The sequence below is a fragment of the Poromitra crassiceps genome, assembly GCF_964638095.1.
Source record: "Poromitra crassiceps genome assembly, chromosome: 7".
NCBI lineage: Eukaryota > Metazoa > Chordata > Actinopteri > Beryciformes > Melamphaidae > Poromitra > Poromitra crassiceps.
In genome coordinates this window covers 60,532,240-60,559,895 of record NC_139628.1, presented here as the reverse complement: position 1 = coordinate 60,559,895, position 27,656 = coordinate 60,532,240, and the positions used below count along the sequence as shown (strand labels likewise).

The 27,656-nt window shown below is 45.6% G+C and overlaps 1 protein-coding gene and 1 long non-coding RNA gene across 2 annotated transcripts in view; one reads left to right on the top strand and one right to left on the bottom strand.

The window, feature by feature from the left end:
• The window catches only part of LOC310779768 (uncharacterized protein), a 72,067-nt gene that overhangs the window by 32,390 nt on the left and 12,021 nt on the right, over window positions 1-27,656 (bottom strand). The window lies entirely within an intron of this gene.
• LOC310779160 lies at window positions 23,156-26,716 on the top strand. Its single transcript, XR_014552816.1, has 5 exons — window positions 23,156-23,276; window positions 24,676-24,921; window positions 25,168-25,310; window positions 26,027-26,124; window positions 26,517-26,716. It is a non-coding gene; the product is annotated as an uncharacterized lncRNA (long non-coding RNA).

Sequence of the window (27,656 nt, the reverse complement as noted above, 5' to 3'; positions counted from 1 at the left end):
CCAGTGAGCATGAATCCCTTCAAGGGATCACACGGCGCCACCTTAAACATCGTCACAGGAGCTGCTCCACCCACCTCAGATCCTTTACTTTGTACAGGAGACAGCGGAGAAAGCCGTGGAAACCGATGCATGCTTTCTGCCAGAGCCGTATATATTGCTCCGTCTACAGCGAGAGTGGGCTCGGCTGCATCCGCGCTCACAACTGAGCTCTTATGCTTCTATCTATCTCCACACGATTTCCGATGCCGAACGGGCCAAGCCTTTTCGTTCAGTCGCGTTTGCCAGCGCGCATCATTTCCTTGATGCCCATCAAGGAAATGATGCGCGCAGCAAAGCTGGGATCTGTCCGGGGCAAAAACGGAGTCGAGAAAGCAAACTCTGTGCGTGTGGGAGGAGCCCGCAGCTCAGAGGTGGAGAGGGGGGGGGGGGGGGGGGGGGGGGGGAGAGGGGTGTGTGGCTGCACAGAAACCACACCACACGCCACCACATCAGAAAACACCAGCCAGAGTCAGTGAATGTGCTCGAAATTAGAGTGCAAAAGGTATTCATAAAAGGGGAAAGAAAAAAAAAACGACAGAAAACCCTTGAAAGTGCACTTTTTTGAGAGGCTGTAATTTCATAATGGAACTGTCTAGAAACAAAATTTCTTCTTTGGAAGAAGCAGGAGTGTTCAATCTTTCATTAAAGTCCAGCCCCGTTAATATAGCCATAATAGAAAAAATTCTATAGCTGTTTTCAACTGAATGGAAGTGAATCTGGCACAGGCTCCAGACAATTTTACTGAAGCGCTGTGGCACTGAATGTGTTAAGATTAGACTGTTGTGTCATTATTCAGTCACCTTTTCTCACTCACCTCCATGTCACCACTTGCTCCCACTGCTGTGTTGGAATCCTCATTCTCTCTCCCACCCTTTTTGGACTTTTAGCCATATTTAGAGGAATATTTAATTTTAAATTAACATAAGGATTATACTGTTGTGATGTCATTATTCAGTGTCTTCTCCTCTTCTCTGCAGCATTACTCAATTTACCCTCAGGAATCAGGGACAGTGATAGCCTACCTGCTATTCCTCCCATATATCCAGGGCCGGATTAATAGTACCATGGGCCCCCGGGGCTATTCATTTTCTAAGCTATTCATTTAGCCTTTCAGTCATAAAGATTATATCTTCCAGACTGAAATGTTATAACAGAAGTGGAGTATTGGCCAGAATTACATGAACATTTGGACACTTATTCAGCGGGTATTTTGCATGTTGCGTTCAGGTGCACTGTAAAAAAAAAAAAAAAAAAAAAAAAAAAAAAAAAAATTACATCTCTTGCCACCAAGAGACCGCACCGCACCCAGCTTCCCACGCCCTTGAGCCATGGTGGAGCAATACGGGTGGGCGTGCAAAGAATGCAACATTAAATAATCGATACACTGCACGGGTATGGCTGCACAACCTCCACTGGTCACACAGTAAGAAGTAAGTAGAAGTGCTAGTAAGAATGCAAATTATACAACATGTAGTTCCGACCAAGCAATCTGATTGGTCAAGGACCGTTCTCAAATGAGCATAACAGCACACCTAGTTCTCATCACTAAGATATCACTCCACCGGCCGGTCTGTTCAGCAGAGAACAGCAGGGGCCACAATTCTGCAGGCAACATGGCCTACAGTATATTGCCTGCAACCCCACCGAATTTCTACCCCATAAACTAACTAATAACTTGGCCAATTAGTATGTAACACACAAAATAAAACAAACAGTAATGTCTTCATTTGATGTAGAATGCAGAGGACATGTAACTGGTTCGTTCAACTCGCATTCCAGGAATACTGTATTTACCGCACTGCTCCTAAAGTTAACGTAACTGGCGCGTGCCAGACAGCCTGGTTGTCCCGGCCGGAACCCATTCGCTTTACCATCAGATACTTCTGATCTTGCCCTTGGACTGAGCAGTCGCATCTCCTCCCTCTCCTGCTTCCTGACTCCCCAGCTTGCTCCCTGCAAAAAAACCTTCTGCTCTCCGCTGGCTATTCAAAGAAAATAAACCTGAAGAATTATGGAATTAATAAGCTGGTCTCTCAACGCGATTGATAAGATTATCTCCACAAAGAATGCTGGACCGGGGGAGCCCCAATGCCCGGATGGAACGTTTTCAGCGGGGTACGTTTATGATGGTTGGAAAAAGTGGCAAACTCTTTGCCTTGCCATTTTGACAGTAGAAGATGTTGAAGATGTTTACCAATTCGGGTTCATGATAGCTGGACTTCTGCTTATCGGTGTTGGCATCGTAGCAATCTATCGGAAAATTTGCATGCTGATGGGGAAGAACGAAAGCCCACAGATAGCCTCTCTCATCAACATGGTAAACGAGTTAGCTCGTGTTGGGAATTCTCAGTCTAATGCGGTCATAGAACGCATGAACATTCAGACAAATACGATCACTGAGCGCATATCAAAGATGGAAGCTATGAATGCTGAAGTGGTCAAAAAGCTGGACGAGAGCTTGGAGTGGATGCACAACCGGGACTGAAGTGATTTATGTTGCGGAGACGAGCACCGAGGAAAGATTGGGATTATACTTTCACTCGGATTACCAAATTATCCATCATTGTTTTTTTCATTTGGACCCCGAGACTGCCGAAAGGTGCATGACAAATTATCCCCGTTTTGAAGAGCTGGTGGAGACGAGGAGCAAATCCCCCCCCCCCCCCCCCCCCCCCAACCACCTCTCACCTACAACAGCTGCAAGATAAGACTTTGGTCGAGGCCGTTCAACAACGAGGAGGCCTCCGTTATCTGGCTGCTTAGGCTACACATCTCACATGGACAATCTAACGGACATTCCTTGCCGACAAGCAAACTGACTCACACACATATCCTCCCCCCCATTCCCCCCCACCCCCCCCCAAGCAGCACAGTCCGGCCTATAGCTCTTGCTAAATCCCTATGCTCACCACCCAACCCCCCCCCCCCCCCCCCCCCCTTCTCACCCCCCCCCCTCCTTCCCTCGTTCTCAACTGAATGGGGCCATATAGATGGAGGCTGCTATGAGCGATACGCATAGCCCCCAGTCACTGTGGGAACGAGCTTCTCCCACCCGCCCCCCACTGCTAAACCCCCGCAATCCCCCTCCCTCCCCCACCTAGTTTGTTTGCAACGGATGTTAATTCCTTACATGTAACAACAAATGTTATGTATTGTATAATATTCAAGCGTGCCATTATTCCTTTAAATTTAGAAATAATGTAAATAGTCTTAATTCGAGTATTGAATGGTGATTCCCATTTGTGTGTGTTTTTGTCTCTAAATGTTGTACGTTTCAGGACCGCAATGGAAATAAGCCGCAAGGCTTTATTGTGTTTTTATCCTGGGTGAACTGTCTGTTTCCCTGTATCTGTGTTGACTTTCACCAAAATAAATCAATCAATCAAAAAGAACACACTCGATTTGGGGGCGGAACACGCCAGGATTGGCCAACTCCAGTGCCTAGAACGCTATGGCCCGCCTCTCAACCCTCTTTCATCTCAGACAGGCAGTCTGATATGTTACCGTCCTTACCTGACGCTGCCAGATGAAACCAGTAGCTTGTTTGTTTATCTCTTCTTCCAACCATTCATTACATTACATTACATTACATTACATTACGTCATTTGGCAGACGCTTTTATCCAAAGCGACTTACAATAACACACTTTTTGTCAGCAATAGAGCAATCAACTATGGAGCACAGTCTATGACAACTACAAATTCTGAAAAAACAGTGGTACGAGTTTAGTTTAGGATTTTTTTTTCTTTTTTTTTTTAATTAATAGAAAGAGAGAGAAAGAAGTTAGATCAAGAAGGGCCCAGATGGAGTCTGAAAAGGTGAGTCTTTAGTCTTTTCCGAAAGATCGGCAGTGATTCAGCAGTCCTGACCGAAGGTGGAAGCTCGTTCCACCATTGGGGTGCCAGGGACGAGAAGAGTCGAGATCGGGAGGAGCGACTTTTGAGCGCCCATCAACAGTGAGTCCACCAAATCAATTAACAACAAAACAATCTATTTTGCATCAAGGCTGTAAGCAGCACCTGCAGGTGACCTAACGTGCATCAAGGCTGTAAGCAGCACCTGCAGGTGACCTAACGTGCATCAAGGCTGTAAGCAGCACCTGCAGGTGACCTAACGTGCATCAAGGCTGTAAGCAGCACCTGCAGGTGACCTAACGTGCATCAAGGCTGTAAGCAGCACCTGCAGGTGACCTAACGTGCATCAAGGCTGTAAGCAGCAGCACCTGCAGGTGACCTAACATGCATCAAGGCTGTAAGCAGCACCTGCAGGTGACCTAACGTGCATCAAGGCTGTAAGCAGCACCTGCAGGTGACCTAACGTGTATCAAGACTGTAAGCAGCACCTGCAGGTGACCTAACGTGCATCAAGGCTGTAAGCAGCAGCACCTGCAGGTGACCTAACATGCATCAAGGCTGTAAGCAGCACCTGCAGGTGACCTAACGTGCATCAAGGCTGTAAGCAGCACCTGCAGGTGACCTAACGTGCATCAAGGCTGTAAGCAGCACCTGCAGGTGACCTAACGTGTATCAAGACTGTAAGCAGCACCTGCAGGTGACCTAACGTGCATCAAGGCTGTAAGCAGCACCTGCAGGTGACCTAACGTGCATCAAGGCTGTAAGCAGCAGCACCTGCAGGTGACCTAAAGTGCATCAAGGCTGTAAGCAGCACCTGCAGGTGACCTAACGTGCATCAAGGCTGTAAGCAGCACCTGCAGGTGACCTAACGTGCATCAAGGCTGTAAGCAGCACCTGCAGGTGACCTAACGTGTATCAAGACTGTAAGCAGCACCTGCAGGTGACCTAACGTGCATCAAGGCTGTAAGCAGCAGCACCTGCAGGTGACCTAACATGCATCAAGGCTGTAAGCAGCACCTGCAGGTGACCTAACGTGCATCAAGGCTGTAAGCAGCACCTGCAGGTGACCTAACGTGCATCAAGGCTGTAAGCAGCACCTGCAGGTGACCTAACGTGTATCAAGACTGTAAGCAGCACCTGCAGGTGACCTAACGTGCATCAAGGCTGTAAGCAGCACCTGCAGGTGACCTAACGTGCATCAAGGCTGTAAGCAGCAGCACCTGCAGGTGACCTAACGTGCATCAAGGCTGTAAGCAGCACCTGCAGGTGACCTAACGTGCATCAAGGCTGTAAGCAGCACCTGCAGGTGACCTAACATGCATCAAGACTGTAAGCAGCACCTGCAGGTGACCTAACGTGCATCAAGGCTGTAAGCAGCACCTGCAGGTGACCTAACGTGCATCAAGGCTGTAAGCAGCAGCACCTGCAGGTGACCTAACGTGCATCAAGGCTGTAAGCAGCACCTGCAGGTGACCTAACGTGCATCAAGGCTGTAAGCAGCAGCATCTGCAGGTGACCTAACGTGCATCAAGGCTGTAAGCAGCACCTGCAGGTGACCTAACGTGCATCAAGGCTGTAAGCAGCAGCACCTGCAGGTGACCTAACGTGCATCAAGGCTGTAAGCAGCACCTGCAGGTGACCTAACGTGCATCAAGGCTGTAAGCAGCAGCACCTGCAGGTGACCTAACGTGCATCAAGACTGTAAGCAGCAGCACCTGCAGGTGACCTAACGTGCATCAAGGCTGTAAGCAGCACCTGCAGGTGACCTAACGTGCATCAAGGCTGTAAGCAGCAGCACCTGCAGGTGACCTAACGTGCATCAAGACTGTAAGCAGCACCTGCAGGTGACCTAACGTGCATCAAGGCTGTAAGCAGCACCTGCAGGTGACCTAACGTGCATCAAGGCTGTAAGCAGCACCTGCAGGTGACCTAACGTGCATCAAGACTGTAAGCAGCACCTGCAGGTGACCTAACGTGCATCAAGGCTGTAAGCAGCACCTGCAGGTGACCTAACGTGCATCAAGGCTGTAAGCAGCACCTGCAGGTGACCTAACATGCATCAAGACTGTAAGCAGCACCTGCAGGTGACCTAAGGTGCATCAAGGCTGTAAGCAGCACCTGCAGGTGACCTAACGTGCATCAAGGCTGTAAGCAGCACCTGCAGGTGACCTAACGTGCATCAAGGCTGTAAGCAGCACCTGCAGGTGACCTAACATGCATCAAGACTGTAAGCAGCACCTGCAGGTGACCTAACGTGCATCAAGGCTGTAAGCAGCACCTGCAGGTGACCTAACGTGCATCAAGGCTGTAAGCAGCACCTGCAGGTGACCTAACGTGCATCAAGACTGTAAGCAGCACCTGCAGGTGACCTAACGTGCATCAAGACTGTAAGCAGCAGCACCTGCAGGTGACCTAACGTGCATCAAGACTGTAAGCAGCACCTGCAGGTGACCTAACGTGCATCAAGACTGTAAGCAGCACCTGCAGGTGACCTAACGTGCATCAAGGCTGTAAGCAGCAGCACCTGCAGGTGACCTAACGTGCATCAAGGCTGTAAGCAGCACCTGCAGGTGACCTAACGTGCATCAAGGCTGTAAGCAGCACCTGCAGGTGACCTAACGTGCATCAAGACTGTAAGCAGCACCTGCAGGTGACCTAACGTGCATCAAGACTGTAAGCAGCACCTGCAGGTGACCTAACGTGCATCAAGGCTGTAAGCAGCACCTGCAGGTGACCTAACATGCATCAAGGCTGTAAGCAGCACCTGCAGGTGACCTAACGTGCATCAAGACTGTAAGCAGCACCTGCAGGTGACCTAACGTGCATCAAGACTGTCAGCAGCACCTGCAGGTGACCTAACGTGCATCAAGACTGTAAGCAGCACCTGCAGGTGACCTAACGTGCATCAAGACTGTAAGCAGCACCTGCAGGTGACCTAACGTGCATCAAGACTGTAAGCAGCACCTGCAGGTGACCTAACGTGCATCAAGACTGTAAGCAGCACCTGCAGGTGACCTAACGTGCATCAAGACTGTAAGCAGCACCTGCAGGTGACCTAACGTGCATCAAGGCTGTAAGCAGCACCTGCAGGTGACCTAACGTGCATCAAGACTGTAAGCAGCAGCACCTGCAGGTGACCTAACGTGCATCAAGACTGTAAGCAGCACCTGCAGGTGACCTAACGTGCATCAAGACTGTAAGCAGCACCTGCAGGTGACCTAACGTGCATCAAGGCTGTAAGCAGCAGCACCTGCAGGTGACCTAACGTGCATCAAGACTGTAAGCAGCACCTGCAGGTGACCTAACGTGCATCAAGACTGTAAGCAGCACCTGCAGGTGACCTAACGTGCATCAAGGCTGTAAGCAGCACCTGCAGGTGACCTAACGTGCATCAAGACTGTAAGCAGCACCTGCAGGTGACCTAACGTGCATCAAGGCTGTAAGCAGCACCTGCAGGTGACCTAACGTGCATCAAGGCTGTAAGCAGCACCTGCAGGTGACCTAACGTGCATCAAGGCTGTAAGCAGCACCTGCAGGTGACCTAACGTGCATCAAGACTGTAAGCAGCACCTGCAGGTGACCTAACGTGCATCAAGACTGTAAGCAGCACCTGCAGGTGACCTAACGTGCATCAAGACTGTAAGCAGCACCTGCAGGTGACCTAACGTGCATCAAGGCTGTAAGCAGCACCTGCAGGTGACCTAACGTGCATCAAGGCTGTAAGCAGCAGCACCTGCAGGTGACCTAACGTGCATCAAGGCTGTAAGCAGCACCTGCAGGTGACCTAACGTGCATCAAGGCTGTAAGCAGCAGCACCTGCAGGTGACCTAACGTGCATCAAGGCTGTAAGCAGCAGCACCTGCAGGTGACCTAACGTGCATCAAGGCTGTAAGCAGCAGCACCTGCAGGTGACCTAACGTGCATCAAGGCTGTAAGCAGCAGCACCTGCAGGTGACCTAACGTGCATCAAGGCTGTAAGCAGCACCTGCAGGTGACCTAACGTGCATCAAGACTGTAAGCAGCACCTGCAGGTGACCTAACGTGCATCAAGGCTGTAAGCAGCACCTGCAGGTGACCTAACGTGCATCAAGGCTGTAAGCAGCACCTGCAGGTGACCTAACGTGCATCAAGACTGTAAGCAGCACCTGCAGGTGACCTAACGTGCATCAAGACTGTAAGCAGCACCTGCAGGTGACCTAACGTGCATCAAGGCTGTAAGCAGCACCTGCAGGTGACCTAACGTGCATCAAGACTGTAAGCAGCAGCACCTGCAGGTGACCTAACATGCATCAAGACTGTAAGCAGCAGCACCTGCAGGTGACCTAACGTGCATCAAGACTGTAAGCAGCACCTGCAGGTGACCTAACGTGCATCAAGGCTGTAAGCAGCACCTGCAGGTGACCTAACGTGCATCAAGGCTGTAAGCAGCACCTGCAGGTGACCTAACGTGCATCAAGGCTGTAAGCAGCACCTGCAGGTGACCTAACGTGCATCAAGGCTGTAAGCAGCACCTGCAGGTGACCTAACGTGCATCAAGGCTGTAAGCAGCACCTGCAGGTGACCTAACGTGCATCAAGGCTGTAAGCAGCACCTGCAGGTGACCTAACGTGCATCAAGGCTGTAAGCAGCACCTGCAGGTGACCTGACGTGCATCAAGGCTGTAAGCAGCACCTGCAGGTGACCTAACGTGCATCAAGGCTGTGAGCAGCACCTGCAGGTGACCTAACGTGCATCAAGGCTGTAAGCAGCACCTGCAGGTGACCTAACATGCATCAAGGCTGTAAGCAGCACCTGCAGGTGACCTAACGTGCATCAAGGCTGTAAGCAGCACCTGCAGGTGACCTGACGTGCATCAAGGCTGTAAGCAGCACCTGCAGGTGACCTAACGTGCATCAAGGCTGTGAGCAGCACCTGCAGGTGACCTAACGTGCATCAAGGCTGTAAGCAGCACCTGCAGGTGACCTAACATGCATCAAGGCTGTAAGCAGCACCTGCAGGTGACCTAACGGAGACAGATTTTTTAATTCGGTAATTAGGGCTGACTAAATGGGCAAAAATGGCTAATTAGTGGCCAAAATAAGTCAACACAGGTTGACAATGGAAATAAGCCTTTGGCTTTATTGTGTACCGTAAATTCCGGACTATAAGCCGCGGCTTTTTCCCCGTTTTTTGGCCTTTTTTGCCCCCTGCGGCTTATATAACGGTGCGGCTTATCTATGGATTTTTCCAGCAAACGGCCACTCGGGAACCTCCAAAATCTATGGATGTTGGTATGAGGCAGAACGAGAGCAAGACAGACATTATGAGAGCGAGACCCTGATTGGATGATGTTGCAAAAAATGTGCCTCGCGACCTGATTGGAGCACTGTGCCACTACTCTCTCTCAGCCACTACGGTAAAACACCCTCCCTCCTCCCTCGCTCCGGGGGGAAAAAGGCAGCGATTGAGCCTGAAAGACAGTCTGAATGAAATTGAATGTAACATTCCCAATTCTATGTATTACATTCTAAAAAACTAACAGCAACATTTTGGAAGGCTAAGCCACACAACTAGCTCGTTGTAATCTAACATCATGCTTCAAAAGATGGAGAACTGGCTGTGTTACGACGATGGCGGCGATTGAGCCTGAAAGCCATGTCTGAGACAGTAGCGAGACAGGAACAACAACAGCAGCAGCAGCAAAGGATCATGCACAAACCCGAGACGAAAGGGACTGTCCGTCAGGGCGCGGACAACTGTGTCAGCAACTCCCTCCCGACTACCAGGAGAAAATTACAAACTTCGGCGAATTCACACAAAGAAAGATCAAGGAATATTCCATCGGACCGGAGCAGATCATAAATATGGATGAAGTGCCTTTGACGTTCGACCTGCCTCTCACTAGGACTGTTAACAAGAAAGGTGAATCGTCCATCACGTTGAGAACCACAGGTCACGAGAGAACGAATTTCACTTGTGTTCTTGGCTGCACAGCATCTGGAGTAAAGCTCCCGCCGATGGTGATTTTTAAGCATCTCACAATGTGTGATTTTGTCTGGGGATTAGTGACCTGACTTTTGTTTTGTTTAAATGTTAATAAATGGGAGCTTCCCCAAACAGCCATCTCTTTCCCGACAATCCCCTCTGTGCACGAAGCCTTACATATGGTAATTAAACATCAAAACACCCGCGGCTTATAGTCCGGTGCGGCTTATATAAGAAAAAAATAGTCACCTTTGAAGGTGCGGCTTATAGACCGGTGCGCCTTATAGTCCGGAATTTACGGTACTTCATCCTGGGCAGATTTGTAAATGTAAACTGTCTTCATTTGAAGCTTTTTTATGTTGATTTTACATTGTGTCAAATAAACTACTACTATTACTACTACTACTACTACTACTACTAGCACCATGGACAGCTCCAGAGTGGAGGAGCACACAGGTGAGCGGAGTTGGAATCAGCCAGGGAAGTGGACTATGAAAACTTTTCTGGGGAAAGAGAGAAGAGGCTGCATGCCAACTCTGTGAGAGGCCTGCACACATGAATGGCCTGATAAACTGCACGGGTAGTTCTGCTAGTACACAGAATAGTATGTGACTCTCACGCTGCGGGGTAGTTCTGCTAGTACACAGAATAGTATGTGACTCTCACGCTGCATGGTAGTTCTGCTAGTACACAGAATAGTATGTGACTCTCACGCTGCGGGGTAGTTCTGCTATAGTACACAGAATAGTATGTGACTCTCACGCTGCGGGGTAGTTCTGCTAGTACACAGAATAGTATGTGACTCTCACGCTGCAGGGTAGTTCTGCTAGTACACAGAATAGTATGTGACTCTCACGCTGCGGGGTAGTTCTGCTAGTACACAGAATAGTATGTGACTCTCACGCTGCAGGGTAGTTCTGCTAGTACACAGAATAGTATGTGACTCTCACGCTGCGGGGTAGTTCTGCTAATACACAGAATAGTATGTGACTCTCACGCTGCGGGGTAGTTCTGCTAGTACACAGAATAGTATGTAACTCTCACGCTGCGGGGTAGTTCTGCTATAGTACACAGAATAGTATGTAACTCTCACGCTGCGGGGTAGTTCTGCTAGTACACAGAATAGTATGTAACTCTCACGCTGCGGGGTAGTTCTGCTAGTACACAGAATAGTATGTGACTCTCACGCTGCAGGGTAGTTCTGCTAGTACACAGAATAGTATGTAACTCTCACGCTGCGGGGTAGTTCTGCTATAGTACACAGAATAGTATGTGACTCTCACGCTGCGGGGTAGTTCTGCTATAGTACACAGAATAGTATGTGACTCTCACGCTGCAGGGTAGTTCTGCTATAGTACACAGAATAGTATGTGGCTCTCACGCTGCGGGGTAGTTCTGCTATAGTACACAGAATAGTATGTGACTCTCACGCTGCGGGGTAGTTCTGCTATAGTACACAGAATAGTATGTGACTCTCACGCTGCGGGGTAGTTCTCTGGGGGGTACGCGTGGCTGTGAGGAGTCATGGAGCTCCAGCCTTGGCATTTCTTTCCGCTGATGGTCTCTGATGTTTCTCCACGGTAGCTTGTGCCGTTCCCCTCATAGCAATCAGGCTCATCTGCAGCAATGACAAGAGAGCAGATCAGTGATGCATACGAAACAGGAGGAGGAAGAGACAAGGAAAAAACACCCACAGGCTACGTTCACACAGCCATCCTTAATGCTTGAATCTAATATTTTCCCCCCTAAGTGACTCAGGTCAGTCTTTTTCATGACTGTGCGAACAGTACAAGTCACATTGAAAGTGACTTTTTTAAAGACGACCTGGGCTACTTTCAAATGTGGGGGAAAAAATCTGATTTGAATCTGATTTTTTGGAATGTGACTTCGGTGTAAACAGACATCTGGCCCATATCTGACTTAATGCTTCAATGTGACTTCATTCCAGAGCTACATCTGTCACTATTCTGCACTGGCGGGAGGAGGGAGGACGAAGCAGGTAGATTGTGATTACAAACATGGAGGACAGCTGTGAGGGAGCTCATCAGTGGAGGGACAGTGAGGTTTTAGACCTCATAAGTATTTGGGCTGAAAAAAGTCCCTGGTTGATGATTGGACAGCTTTTCCTCTCAACGCCACATTTGGTAGAATCATATCTTATCATTGAACAATGATGATTATTAACATGAGAAAAGGATGAAATGGACGAGAACAAAAGATCAGTTTTACCTGCCAGTGCTGCTGAGGACATCAGTGAGAGCAAGGGGATGCCTGTGTGAAAACATCACATACAGTAGAAACGTCAAAGGTGCCTTAGACTAGCAACTTAAGAGCAAAACACAGCCGTACTGTATTGTCAGTCAGGGTATGTCCGAGATCCTGTGTGTAATGCCTTCAACTGGCTCTTCAGTGATTGGGACGTTTTTTGCTGGGATCTGCCTACTTTAAGTTATGTTCAAGTTAAGCCTGTGGACAAGTTATGAATGTTGATTTATGTCGGTGCATTTTAGGGACCATTGAAATTGTGTGAAATTCACAAGTGGGCCTTTAATTTAAAAAAAAGTTTGAATACCCCTGTTCTATAGGGAGTCAATTTCAGGGAGTGGCCCATTGTGTTATAATAATAAAAATATGCCCTTCGCTAGAAATTGTGAAAAGTTATTCGTATAGTCCTGGACTCTTATTACTTTTAAGTTCATGCACGTGTCTCTTACTACTTTTAAGTACATTGTACGTGTCTTTACTACTTTTAAGTACATCGTACAGATCCTTTGAGGTGTGTTTTTATTTTGTTTTTATTTTATTTTATCCTGTGTTTACTTGATCCTTTTTCTGCTGGAAAACTGCTGCCATGCTCCATGTTTGTTTTAATTTGTTCATGTTCTGTTTTTTCATGTATTCGCTATGCTTTTTATGTCTGCTGCACACAAATTGCCCTTCGGGGACAAATAATAAACTTGAATCTTGAATCTTGAATCTTGTAGTCATCTTAGTTTTATTGTTGGGATTTTGGGGAAACCAATCTGAGGAGGAGGAGGAGGAGGAGGAAGAGGAAGAGGAAGGTTTCTACCACGCTAAGGTAGTATGGGACCCCCGTTCTAAGCCGAGAGGGCTCTTATGTGCTCACTTAAACATAAGTAGCATGGTACCTAAACGCGAACAGATTGAACATTTACTTGACAACTCAAACATTGACGTACTATGCTTAACAGAAACGTGGTTGTCTAACTCCTCTCCTGAAGCTGCTGTCCTTGTACCGCATTATAATGTGTTCAGACAGGACAGGACCACAGGTAAAGGGGGGGGGGGGGGTATTAGTCTATATTAAAGATTCACTAAAATGCTGCCAGCTAAGCCAACCCAGTGATTGCAGTATCGAGTCTGTCAGTGTGAGGATCACACTATCTGCCGAAATGTCATTTGTTTTGGTATGTTTATACCGCCCTCCCTCTGCCAAAGCTGATTTTTTATTACAACTAAAAACTCTTTTAAGCCAATATGCCGATCACTCTGAGACTATATCGATTGGGGACCTAAACGTAAATTGGGACGTGAAAAAAGAAAGAAAAAACCTAAAAAAAACTATGGATGATTTAAACCTGTCCCAGCTGATTGAACAGCCCACGATAATTACCAACATCTCTAAAACTAGAATTGACTTGCTGTTCACGAATAAACCTGACAGAATCACCTCCACCCATAACCTCCTGACTGGCCTGTCAGATCACAACATGATTCTTTTTTCTAGAAAACTAACTAACTCTCGTTTTTCCAAATCCTTCCTTAAACGTGCCAAATCCACACCTCTTTCTGAATTCATACCAAAAAGCCAACAATCACACCTGGCCTCAGCCCTGCATGACTATAACTGGGATGAAAACATTCTAACATGTACAAACACTGAGACGGGTTGTGATCTGTTCCACAAGTCAGTACAGGAGGTCATAGCCCCTTTCACCAGCAGAGGGGGTGGTAGGTCAAAGAAAGGCTTCTCTCTGCCGTGGGTCACGGCTGACTGTAGGGAACTGATGTCCACTAGGGACTCTCTCTTAAAACAGTCTCTCAAATCAGGCCTGAGCACCGACAGACTGAAGTTTACATCTTGTAGGAATAAAGTCACCCTAACACTGCGGAAAGCTAAAGCCAATTTTTTTTTGCAAATCATTGAGAATGCACATGGAAATAGCAAAATCATCTGGCAGAATATTAACAAATTACTGGGCCGTAAATGCAATCAGGACAAGGATCTGGAGCTCACCATAAACAACACACTAGTGAGGGATCCCACTACACTGGCATCTGGCTTGAACCACTTCTTTATTGAGTCAGTTAAATGAAATAGCCCAGCTCTTTCCCCCTCCTGATTGCATGGACAGCCCTGTCAACCCCTCTCACCCAATCTTTGAGCTCACAGAAATAACTGACTTAGAAGTTGCCAAAATTATAGTTGGCCTAAGGAACTCCACAGCCAATTGTGCATGTCATGCATTTACATTTTTTTTAAATGTTCATTAATGTACACCTGTCCCCTATCGAACAAATAAACTAATTGAATTGAATTGAGGAAGAAGAAGAAGAAGAAGAAGAAGAAGAAGAAGAACAAGAAGAAATCAAGAGAGGGAAGTATTATGAAAATATATATGGAGTTTATAACTTACCACCGAAGATCCAGTTGTATTGGTTCCAATGCATGGTTTTGAAGAGTCACACACTACATTAGTGAAATGTAAAACGTGAAAAACTCATGTAGACAAACTGTATAGAAGGATAACACAACTCCAATATTGAAAAACAATTTCAAAAGAAAATGCTATGATAAACATTTCAAAACAAATACTCACCAGCAAAGTCTATGTGCAGTTCTCTGTGTTACATCCGATAGTTTCCCTCTGAGCTACCAATCCTATACTGAACATTTCGCTCTATCTGAGAACATGTAAATGTGCCTAAAGTCTGTTGTTTGCATGAAGGACAACACGCCCAAAAAGTCATTTGCTCACCAGAAGATCTGTTTTTGTATCCTTCTTGCTTACTTCTTCAACTTTTATGACCAATTTAAACAAGTATGCTTTATTTGAAGTCTAAAGTTCTGTTCTGCCCCTCCCCCCCATATGAAACTTGCCAATCAAATGTGAAGATTTATAATATATTCTTAAATATAATTTTTCAGTGATATTTGTCTATAAAACATTCTTTCCATCATGTCACACATTGCAATTCAGCAATGCCAAATTGCCAATGCCACAATTAAGGTTACATTATCCGTATGCTTAATTGTGAGATCTCATAACTTGTGGGGGAAAAAAATAAAAAGGAAAAAGGTTTAAAACATATGGAAGGGAGTATCAGAGTCCCAGTGTGTCCACCCTTTAGCCCCTTAAAAACTTTATTTCTTTATTACATCATTACCAAATACACTCCCGCCTCTTGTGTGACCCGAAAGGCCCCAAAATCAGGACTTTGCTTAATTCTGCTTTTTTAGGTAGGCCTACTTTTCTTAATGCATTATGTGAAATAGCATCTTAGAAGTTATTTGAATGTTGCCAGAGTTGATAGCTTATGCAAAAAATGTGGATTACACAGGTCTCTTTCTCTGCACACTCTCTGATTTATCTACCTTTCTTTTCTCTTGTTTGTACAGTATCTCTGTTTCTCTCCACTCCCCTCCTAACCCTCAGGAGAAGAGTGTTACCTCATGCTCTCCCCCCATGTCCGTCACCTGACTAGCGCTCGCCTCGCCCCCAACGTCGATTTCTGATGAGAAAGGGTATCTTACTCTAGTCGGTACACCAAGGGTCCTGACAAAACGTTGGACATATAACACATCTGACAAATTCTATAGTGGAACATAGACTAACAGAATAGACTACATGCACAACTTCTTTACTTCCTGAAATTAGTACAGCTTCTTTATTTCCTGTCCTACACTATTGGATGAACTGATTAATCAGGTGTGCCTGATCATTGTTGTGACTGCAGCACACCTGACATTAATCAGTTCATCCAATAGTGATGACAGGAAATAAAGAAGCTGTACTAATTTCAGGAAATAGTGGAGTTGTGCATGTAGCCCATAATAATGAAAATGGGGAACAGCTCACTGGATCGGATGAGTCTGGGAGCTGATTGGCTGATTGCAGGCAGGTGACGGCGGAACCAATTAACAGGACTAATGGGCTGACGGTAAACAGCCAGGTGTGCAGGTGCAGGTGGAGGGACCCAAACAGCCAGGTGTGCAGGTGCAGGTGGAGGGACCCAAACAGCAGGTGTGCAGGTGCAGGTGGAGGGACCCAAGCCTCACTGAAAAAGTACGGTTAGATCTTGGAAGCTCTCACCCGTCTGAACGGCTGATGTAGCCCTCACCCGTTATTATGACAATAGCTGGTTGCCGAATTCAATTTCAAAGACCCCAGCATTTTTCGGTTGAAAAGACGTTTAAAAAACATTTAGGGTCAACGTTGAAAAAACGTGCAAGGAAGGTTTGAAAGTGAAAGTTTTTTCACCCACTATTTGCAGACGTTGATTGAACGTTCAGATTTAGACCATATTTCACCAGGATCTTAAATTAAAAATTCAGCAGAGCACACAGGATTCGAACCACGTTCTCCCATGTTCAAGCCATGGACTGAGCTATACATTTACTTATAATATGTAAGGAGGCGGGCACATTATATACTCTATCTCGCACACAACTTGTAGACTACAGGATTGTACGATACCACAGGCTCAACGATCGGGAGGACAAGTTATTTTATGTGATGTGTACGAGACTATTACATTATGTAACAGACTAAATTTATGTTGTGTGTGTGTGTGTGTGTAAAGTGTGTGTGTGTGTGTGTGTGTGTGCGCATCTATAGGCTGTACAGCTTCAGAGGTTAACTGCATTTAACACCAGAAACTCAGGGGGTACACAGAGCCTCGTATACAGTCTGTTACAATAACATAGCGTGCCCAGAGCACCTCGCTCCGCACTTGGTGGTGCAGACCGGTGCAGACTTGCTTTGGTCTAGTCAGTCACAGCTAGTAGCTAGCTAGCGACTAAGTACTTACGCATGCGCGTTGCTGCAGGAACTCAATTCATTATTTTATAGTATTGCGCTCAACTATTAACACGTTGAGTGCCATAGCCGAGATATCTCGTCTTACATAATCCAACGGTTGAGTGCCATAGACGAGCTATCTCGTCTTACATAAACATTTTTTTTTTTTGACGGTGGGACATCAATCAACCCCTTTTACGTCTTCTATATCACTATTGGAGGAAGAGAATGTGTATAATCTATTTTACCGACCACTAAGTGGTGACAGTTCTCTCCAGACAGAGACAGAGAGAAAGCCACAGCCACGGGACCCGTGGCTGTGGCTTTCCGTGCTGGAGAAAGCATTCTAATTTTCAAGGAAATAGCTGGGCGTTTTTTTGACGGTGCTACGTGGATCAATGCCCCCCGCGTCTCCTATGGAGATATTGGAAGTATTGAATGTGTATAATCTATTTTACCGACCAGCTAGGTGGCGACGGTCCTCTCCCGACAGAGATAAAGTCAACCAAAAGCAGCCGCCTCCCGCGGAAATGGCTTGCCGATTTTACAGTCAGAAACGAACGAGCCTCATTCTCATACTGTAGGCGGGGACGCTTTCGCGCTGCTGCGGTGGGGGGTTCCAGAAATGGACTGGGTGAGCAGCATAAAGCCTAGAGTCGCACGGGGCTTCATCGGGGCTCTCAAACCCAAGAGACAGTGAGACCTATCCACACTCGCTGCCAGGGAGAGAGGCTGCTCAAACTCGCTGCCAGGGAGGGACGCTGCTCAAACTCCCAGCAGCAGAGCACTCCGCAGCACAGACGGAGGGAGGAGTTTGGAGACACACACACACTCTCTCTCTCTCTCTCTCTCTCTCTCTAGTCCCGAGAGAGAGAGAGAGGAGAGAGAGAGAGAGAGAGAGAGAGGAGAGAGAGAGAGAGAGAGAGAGAGAGCACACAGAGCGGGAGACAGACACGCCGCGGGGGCAAAGAACGGACAGAGATCCCCTCCCCCCAGAGCCGCGGAGCAACGCGCGAACACACACACACACACACACACACACACACACACACACACACAATACAGTATACAGACTCGCCCAAAGGCACCCACAATCACAGGCAGGTGACTGTTCTGCTGTTTGATTGAATTTCACAAAACTGCGATTATCTCAGCTTGCTGTCTCAGACGCTAAAACCATGCTGTACTCAACGGCTAATATCTACATAACTACTAACTCTGCAAACTAACTCTTTTAGACAGAGAAAGCACACATTCTATTAGTTATTTTTAGATGATTGGTGTTCACGAAGTCTTAACAGAAAATAATCCTCGGCTCTTGTAAAATTAGCCAGAATCCTCAAAAAAAAACCTGGCACAACTTACCTACAGGATTGAAAAAACGGCTGGCACTCAATGTGTTAACCATAGTTGTGTCCTGGAAGCTTTTTGCTGGCACCACATAGCCTATATAGTCCCATATTTATGATATTTCATGTGACATAAAATGCGTTGAAATGTAGTTTTCGTGTAGACCAGATTTCAACTCTCAGTTACACAATAAAATGGACAAATGCCAATTCACACACTATCAATATTGTCTCTATTCCAAGCTACAACAAATGTTTTAACAATATGATTAACCAAATTGTGTTTTTTTTACACGTTGACATTTAAAACGCATTTTAGCCGGTTGAAAAGAGGGTGAAATTAGGTCTTAGACGTTCAAACCCAATATCACCCAGATTTAAACTAAAAATCAACGTTGAAAAAACGTTTTGTGCTCGCTGGGACGCTGCAGGATGTCCTGATGGAAACTCGACACAGTGCAGTGCTGAATTCCGTGCAATTCGGGGGCAATGGTGTGCGAGCCACATCGTGAAGAGATCGACGCTGGCTCGACCAAACTTGGCCCAGATCTGTTCCACCACCTGTGGGTGGAGAACCCATTCTGAGTTGCGGGGGTTGCCCCGCGACAGCAGGTCTGCGCCCAGGTTGAGGTAGCCCCGAATGTGTGCCGCCGAAGAGGGAGAGCAGGTGGAAACGGGCCCACTCGTGGATGACCGTAGCCAGCTGGTCCAGGGCCAGCGACCGGACACCGCCCTGCCGGTTGATGTACGCCACTGTCGCGGTGTTGTCCGAACGTATCAGTACATGGTGGCCCATTATCTGATGTTGGAAGTGCCAGACAGCCAGGCGAACCGCCTCCAGCTCTGGTATGTTTATGTGGTGAAGCTGCCGTAGCAGCCCCTAGGCTCTGGAACAGCCTCCCCCTCCATATTAGCTCAGCTCAGAGCCTCGAGGCGTTTAAATCCCTGCTCAAAACACACCTTCTCTCCCTGGCCTTCCACCTGAGTTGAGCTTGCCTCTTGGCAACCTACTTCGTCACTTTGTTTTTATGACTTGTATCTGCTGCATTGTACTGCACCTTGCTCTGTAGCAGTGTATTCTGTACTTGTCGTTTTCTTCTATATTTTAGTTTGATCTAGTTTGAGAGCGAACCAAGACAAATTCCTATCAACTTTGTTGACATGGCAATAAACTGATTGAATCTTGAATCTTGAATCTTGATCTGTGAAGCACTTTGGTCGGCTTTTGTTGTTGTAAATGTGCTCTATAAATAAAGTTGACTTGACTTGACTTGTAAAAGAGATTTAGTATCTCAATTGTTTTATCTGGTTAAATAAAGGTTAAATCAAACAAATCAAAGAAATAGTGGCAGCATTTCATACCGTCCAGGTGGGAACTGCTGCAGGGAAGAGCGAGGCCAGCACTGATGACCAAGAAGCAGGGGCTTCACCCATCACTGCCAGGTAGAACACGGCACTGGAGTCAGAGAAGAGGAGAAAGAACACCATTACTTCAAATTACATTTAATTTGTGCTATATGAAGTAAATGTTTCCCTATTTAAAATGGGTACTGATACAGTATAATGCTGCACTGGAGTCAGAAGAGGAGAGAGAGGAAGCCGCATACACACAACTTTCAAGTTGCCTGTCCCTCTCGTCTTGGGATTGCGGTGGAGGTCACAGAGCCGGATGAAGATGGTCTCAATCACACAGCAGCAATCTGGCCACTGGGGAAGCGGGGCAGTAGTTGTGAGTGCCTCTTCACTCTCTCCACCCCTGGAGTGAACTCCTTTCTCTTTACCTGAACCTCCCCATGCCCAGCCTGGGAGGAGACAGAGAAGCTCGGCTGGACACAGTATCTTCCTCCAAGCCCTCCTCGTCTTCTTCCTCACCGTCATCCACATCCCTCTGAGTCAGGGTTCACGTTCAGGGGCTCCAGGCTGACTCAGCAGGTAGTCAACACCAAGCAGCTCTCCTATGAAAAAGGAACACAGACAGACAGACAGACAGACAGACAGACAGACAGACAGACAGACAGACAGACAGACAGAGGTGTTATTAGTTCTATTTAAAGCATTCTAGATCATGGCTGACCAATTTGGGGCCGGGGGGCCAAACTTGGACCACGCTCAGTTTGTTTTGGCCCTCCATGGTTTTGAAAGGGGAAAAAAACATGGCCAATATTACTTACTGTCTTGCATGGTGGGCTCATTTTTAAAGCTATAGCTTGATGATACTTTCACCATAACTAGAAGACCTATTTTAGATTTAGAATGTAGATTTTGATTTGATTTGATTAATTCATGCTTGCAGTGGTACCAAAAGCCCCACTGAAAAACTGCAGAATTTTACAGTCATGTAAAACAATTGTAAACAAGACAATTACAGAAAAATAAAGGTAGTAAGCAAGGCAAGGCAATCAGTCAGTGTAGCAAGCAATACAGTATGAGGGCTCTATCCAGAGCAGCAAGCAATACAGTATGAGGGCTCTATCCAGAGCAGCAAGCAATACAGTATGAGGGCTCTATCCAGAGCAGCAAGCAATACAGTATGAGGGCTCTATCCAGAGCAGCAAGCAATACAGTATGAGGGCTCTATCCAGAGCAGCAAGCAATGCAGTATGAGGGCTCCATCCAGAGCAGCAAGCAATACAGTATGAGGGCTCTATCCAGAGCAGCAAGCAATACAGTATGAGGGCTCTATCCAGAGCAGCAAGCAATGCAGTATGAGGGCTCTATCCAGAGCAGCAAGCAATGCAGTATGAGGGCTCTATCCAGAGCAGCAAGCAATGCAGTATGAGGGCTCTATCCAGAGCAGCAAGAGGCAGGTATAGAAATAAGAACACGCTGCTTCAAAGTAAAAATAAACCTTTTTTTTTCTTTTCTTTTTTAATTGATTGTCTATCAAATAAAAAGTGAATGTAATTTCAGATAACGTCAACATTTATTTTTGGCCCACGGCCCATCCATCCAGATTACTGTTGGCACTAGGAAAGAATTTGGGCACAAATATGAGAGTTGTACAGTATGTATCATGTTATGAGTGCATGTTTTGCTTTGGCCATGGGAATGATACAAATGAAGCCTCGTTGAACTCAAGTTAGAACACTGAAAACACACAAACCAAAAGTCTATGCTGCCAATATCAATTAGACATACCAGTATATTTGGCAGGTGGCTTGAAGGTTGGCCCAAATGCCCGGCCGGCCAAACACCTTCAGGCTGTTGGTGTTGACACAGTGGGCCACATCTAAGGAGCAGGTGAGGGATGATTAACCTTGCTTGCAAGATGGATAACCTCGCGAGATCAAAAGAGATTCTCTCGACGTAATCCATCTTGATATGCACAGGCAGTAAAAGGTGATTGGCTTACAAACCCGAACCATGGCCGGCTCGTCGAATCAGGGGCAGCCTTAGGCGGGCTTTCTGTGTGACGCTACTGAGAAGCGTCTGGGCAAGTAGTGGGTACATGGTCTTTGTAGTTCTTTTCACTCGTCAACATGGCTGCCGCCGCGGAAGCTAACGCTAACGCTATCAGACGTTCGTTGACATTTTTTCCGCTGGCTTCCTTCTTATCAAATATTTGTTTGGTATTCGATAATATGCCATTTATGCGCATATTTACCTTGCAAAAACGGCACAAATCGCCTAACTCCATGCTAACTGCTATGCTAAAGCTCTTGTAGTTCGTCGCTGGGTTTGTTTATTAGTTCTCCGGTCGCAAAACGTTACGTCAGAGGCATGGCGATCTGATTGGTTGAAGTTAACACGCACCAGCGGTGATAGACAGATGGGTCATCCAATTACCTGCCAAGTACCTTGGAACAAGTGCCCGCCTCCTGACTGACTGACTGACTGACCTGAATTGGGCTTGTGATGCCGTCAGCTGCGTTGTGGGAAAGAAGATGAATAGTATATCTGCTTTGATTGAATTTTAACTATCACTGTATTTATGTTTGGATTGATAAAACATAAGCCATTACTTTTCATCTAGAATCTGGTTTATTTATGCAGACTTCTGATCCTCCTTCACAGCACTCACTATACTGTCTATCAGTATAAATGTACAGGGTTGTTTTGACAATTGAAAATATCTGATGGCCTGATATCATACCAGTGTTTGCAGTGCATGACTCGACTTCATAGCTTTGTATTTGGATAACTTTTCATCACCTGGCTGCATAAACCACCCCAACTTGTTTGAGGAGGAATTCATAGTTCATTGGAACTACAAATAAAAAAGAAAAAAAGCCTTTTGTTGTCTGACAGATCTCTTGCGTCACAGGCTGACATTGAAAGGGCCAAATGGAATATACGATCGCATAATACAATACTTTACTATGCCTGCTTCGGGAAATGCCCCCTATAATATAAAGTTTTTTGAATGGAATTTAATTGATATGAACCTTGCTCTGAAAGCAACCGGTAGGTGAACTAGTTTGAGATGTGTTTTATTTGTTGTGTGCTTCAGAATATCTCCCCCCCGCCCCCCAAGGGCATGTTTTGAAAAAGGTTTCAGTGTTCCACATTCTGAGAAATGTTGAAGACATTACAGACAAAGACCATATTAGCATTAATGATTACATACAATGACAGTTTCTTAAATAAAATGACAACACAAGTACAATAGGCCTACAGTGTACACCAATATTTGCATAAATAAATAAATAAATAAAAGCAAATGTAATAACATCTTGACCTGATCCTATTTTTAAATTCTTTAATTCAAATCAGGACCATGTGTTTTTCTTTCAAGTCTGAAGAGGGAGTGACTGAAGAATGACATGATGATCTATGAGCTGTGGGTGTGTACTGTACATCATGTGAGTGTGTGTGTGAGTGTGTGTGTGTGTGTGTGTGTGTGTGTGTGTGTGTGTGTGTGTGTGGGTGTGTACTGTACATCATGTGAGTGTGTGTGTGTGTGTGAGTGTGTGTGTGTGTGTGTGTGGGTGTGTACTGTACATCATGTGAGTGTGTGTGTGAGTGTCAGTTTTGATTTGGTTACATTTGATCCTTCGGTGCAGTGTGATACAGCTTCACCAAAAGTTGTGAGTTTCATATTTCTTTCATTGATTAATATACTTTATTGGAACCTTTTCTGAAAACAACTGAATTGAGTTATCTGGATTAACTGGATTAATTGAAGAGACTAAGTAATTTCAGATGGAAAACATTGTTAAATAGATTTGCTTTTTGGGGGGAATGGCAATGTGGGAATGTGAATTACTGTGATGGACAATGTCAGTAGTTATGATCCTGATGCCTTTATGAAAATGCTGGGAAATCAATGTAATATTTAGAGAATGAATCCTAATTAGTAAACGCGTCACACGGTCCAGCCATATACAACGTTTTGAGTCTTGTTTCTTTAGCAGCTTGTCTCCTCCCTTGCTGTTTAAAAGTGACGCTCTCCCTCCCATTCCAAGTGCTGCTCATGACAGAATCCATGAAGCGAGCGAGTCCACTTGTCAAAGTAAACTTGGTTATCATTGTGGTTCTACTGGGACATGTAACCTTCAGCGGGAGAAAGTTCTGTTAAAGCGAGCCTGATAGGTTGATTGTGGGACTACTGGGACATGTAACCTTCAGCAGGAGAAAGTTCTGTTAAAGCGAGCCTGATAGATTCAGGCACTTCTCTGTGTATGTTTAACTTTATGTTTAGCCTTTATGCACGGTGCTTTGCAATGTATGTCCTTAGTAGGCCTCCGTAGTGCAGTGGCTTTGCTGTGTGTTAAATAGCGGCCCCTGTTTCATTTATTTAAGGGACATATACATAACATATAGACCCTGATTTGCAATGCCCGTCCCTAGATGTTGTTAAATGCACCTGTTAAAAGCAACGTACAGTAAAGGCAGTAAAGTATACAGTAAACACAGGATATCATAAAATCATAATCGGTCAATCAGTACATCAATCAATCATGATGCAGTCATTTATGGGAACATTGGGAGTTACTCTCAAGCAACTCCTTTAAATTGGTCTTAAAATGCTCCCAAAGCCACAGGTGAATTTTGAAGCCATATAGTGTCTGCAGACAGCAATTCCTCTCACGTCCACTAAGGGCTGGCTCCAAAAAGGCTCCAAACCCGGCCCAACTCCATGCAAGTCAATGGAACCAGTAGCTAGTGGTCTCAGTAGCCAAGTGTAATGTGTCCATATGCCAAATTTCAAAATAATTGTGTCATTGATGGGACATATGGATATAAAACGAAGTTGTTTTCTTGGTAATCGACAGGTCACCTGTGCAGTGATCAATACAGTGAAGCAACGGCTCCACTGATTGCAGACGAGCCTAAGGCTGCTTTTTGATGCACTGGAAAAATAATAATAAAAGAAAATATCGCAAACACAATCTTTAGCCTTCAAAACAGTCTTCAGAAACATGTGTGTGTTTGTGTGTGTGTGTGTGTGTGTGTGTGTGTGTGTGTGTGTGTTGTGTGTTACAGTTGCAGTATATTTGCCTGTTTTGGACGCTGCCTCCTGCCTTAAAATGCTGCTGGGCAGCCTCTGTCTGCTCTTCTCCTGGAATCACGTCCTTGTGGAAGGTTTTTCATCGAATACCTTCATACAGTCCTGTGGCAATCTGGATCCAAGTAGAGGAGGCGTTCATACTAGTGCCGGGCAGAGCTCCACCCCGCCCTACAGCATCGCCCTGTCCCAAGCCACCTATGTGCCAGGGGATACCATCAAGGGTGAGTCTCTACTTCTGCCCTGCATCATATGCTACTTTTGCTCTCGTTTCTAATTCACACAGACATGTCCTAATACCTCTTTGGCTTACACACAATATTGTCACATCCATGTGTTTTGATTTAGGGCATGTTTGTTAACTATCTTTGATTGCTGGGCCACTCAGTCTGTTTTTATGCGCAAATTGAAATTTCGCATAAAAACAGGTGGATGGAAACCCGACTATTGTCTCCTATTCTCCTCCTCAGTGACCCTACTGGCAGGGTCAGGGACTGCTTCCTCCTTCATAGGGTTTCAACTTGAAGCCCAGGAGGAGGGAGGGAACGTTGCTGTGGGAACGTTTCGTCTCACCACACTAAACACACGCTTCATGGAATGCAACAACAATGAGGTGAGTCAACTATTGCATCACATCTTACCTGGGTAAAGCCTGAAAAAGAGATTTTCAGTTTTGATTATAACTTTATTTGAGTCTATATTTGAGTTTACTTTATCTGTAAGACTTGCTCTCCATTAGTAGGTTAGAACTAATATAGATTTTCCCATCTATCAGGCTAATATTAGCCTTTTATTAGAACCCATACTAATGAACATGTGGGTTAGCACCGCGTGACGCGGTTCGCGGTCTTAAAGGGATACACACACAAATGAGGAATATACACGCAAATGCTGCATCAGGTATCAATGGGTTAAGTGTCACATGATTGTATGAATGCTGCAACAGAGGCTTTAGTTTAGGAATACAGTAGCGTCCAGTTCAAAATGTGTATTATAAAATTGTCTAAAAATGTTGGTATTGGTATCAGCATTGAAAACCACCTGTCAGTCGAACCCTACTGTCCGTGTAGTCAAACATTCACTTCAACCAAGAAGGCACTATTTGATGATTTTGGAAATGTTTGGTGGTCTTTGTCTGATGTGTATTTAGTCCTGTTCCATAATTATCCAACAGCAAATGAAAAAAACTAATTTTTCACATATTCAGATCCTTGGAATGGAATCCAATGCTGAATCCAATGCCTTGTGTATTTTAGGTTTGAACTGGATTTAGCAAAAACATTTCAAATCATTGCTTTGCTTTGCATGTTATTTTACTCAACCACAAAGAATGGTGCAGTGATCCAGACTAATAATCAAGACAAGAACACTGTGAGCGCAGACTGGACAGCACCTGCCACTAATTCCCTGGGCAACATTGTTTTCAGGTAAGCCTTTCTTGTCCAGTAACCTTATCATCACAATAAGAATTAGTTTGACTGATCAAGTATGTTTTGGCATGCAAGGAATTCAACATGGTGGGCTGATCCCTTAAGTCACATTAAACATAAAACAGCACACAATTCAAAAATATATAATCCACTTCACTCCAAATTGTCAAGGCTTTTATGAAACAAGAAGTCCAAATTGTCCATCCTATCCATTCTCCTATATTGTGATATTATTAATAGTAGACATTTTCCTAAAATTACTGCACCACAGTATTGAAAAAGCTAGTGGACCTTAAACCCACCTCAGGTACTGATCAGCACTGTGTCCTGTCTTCATGCCTTAAACCCACCTCAGGTACTGATCACCATTATGTCCTGTCTTCATGCAGAGCAACATTTATGCAGGACTTCTTCACATATTGGATTGCAGTGCCTAGTGCTACAGTGACAGCATCTCCCAGTCAACAAACCACTACTGCAGCCCCTGTTGAGTCTACTACCATAACTATTACAACACAGTCTCCTACTACTACACCTACTGAACTTTCTACCACCACCACTACTACTACTACTACTACTACAACACAGTCGCCTACCACACCTTCTACCACTTCTACAGTGCAGTCTTCTACTACAAAAAACAAACTTACTACCACTACTACACAGTCTTCTACTACACCAACCAAACTTACTACCACTACTACACAGTCTCCTACCACACCTATCAAACTTTCTACCACTACTACAGCACAGTCTTCTACTACAACAACCGAACTTTCTATGTCTACCACTACTATTACTACACAGTCTCCTACTACACCAACCAAACCTTCTACCACTACGACGACAACACAGTCTCCTTCTACTACACCAACCAAACGTACTACCACTACTACACAGTCTTCTACTACACCAACCAAACTTACTACCACTACTACACAGTCTCCTACTACACCAACCAAACGTACTACCACTACTACACAGTCTCCTACTACACCAACCAAACCTTCTACCACTACGACAACACAGTCTCCTACTACACCAACTGAACTTACTACCACTACGACAACACAGTCTCCTACTACTACACCAACCAAACTTTCTACCACTACTACTACACAGTCTCCTACTACACCAACCAAACCTTCTACCACTACCACAACACAGTCTCCTACTACACCAACCAAACCTTCTACCACTACGACAACACAGTCTCCTACTACACCAACTGAACTTACTACCACTACGACAACACAGTCTTCTACTACTACACCAACCAAACTTTCTACCACTACTACTACACATTCTCCTACTACACCAACCAAACCTTCTACCACTACCACAACACAGTCTCCTACTACAGCAAGCAAACCTACCACTATTACAACACAGTCTCCTACTACTACACCAACTGAACTTTCTACCAGTACTACTACTACACAATCTCCTACCACACCTGCCAAACCTTCTACCACTACTACTACACAGTCTCCTACTACACCAACCAAACCTTCTACCACTACTACTAT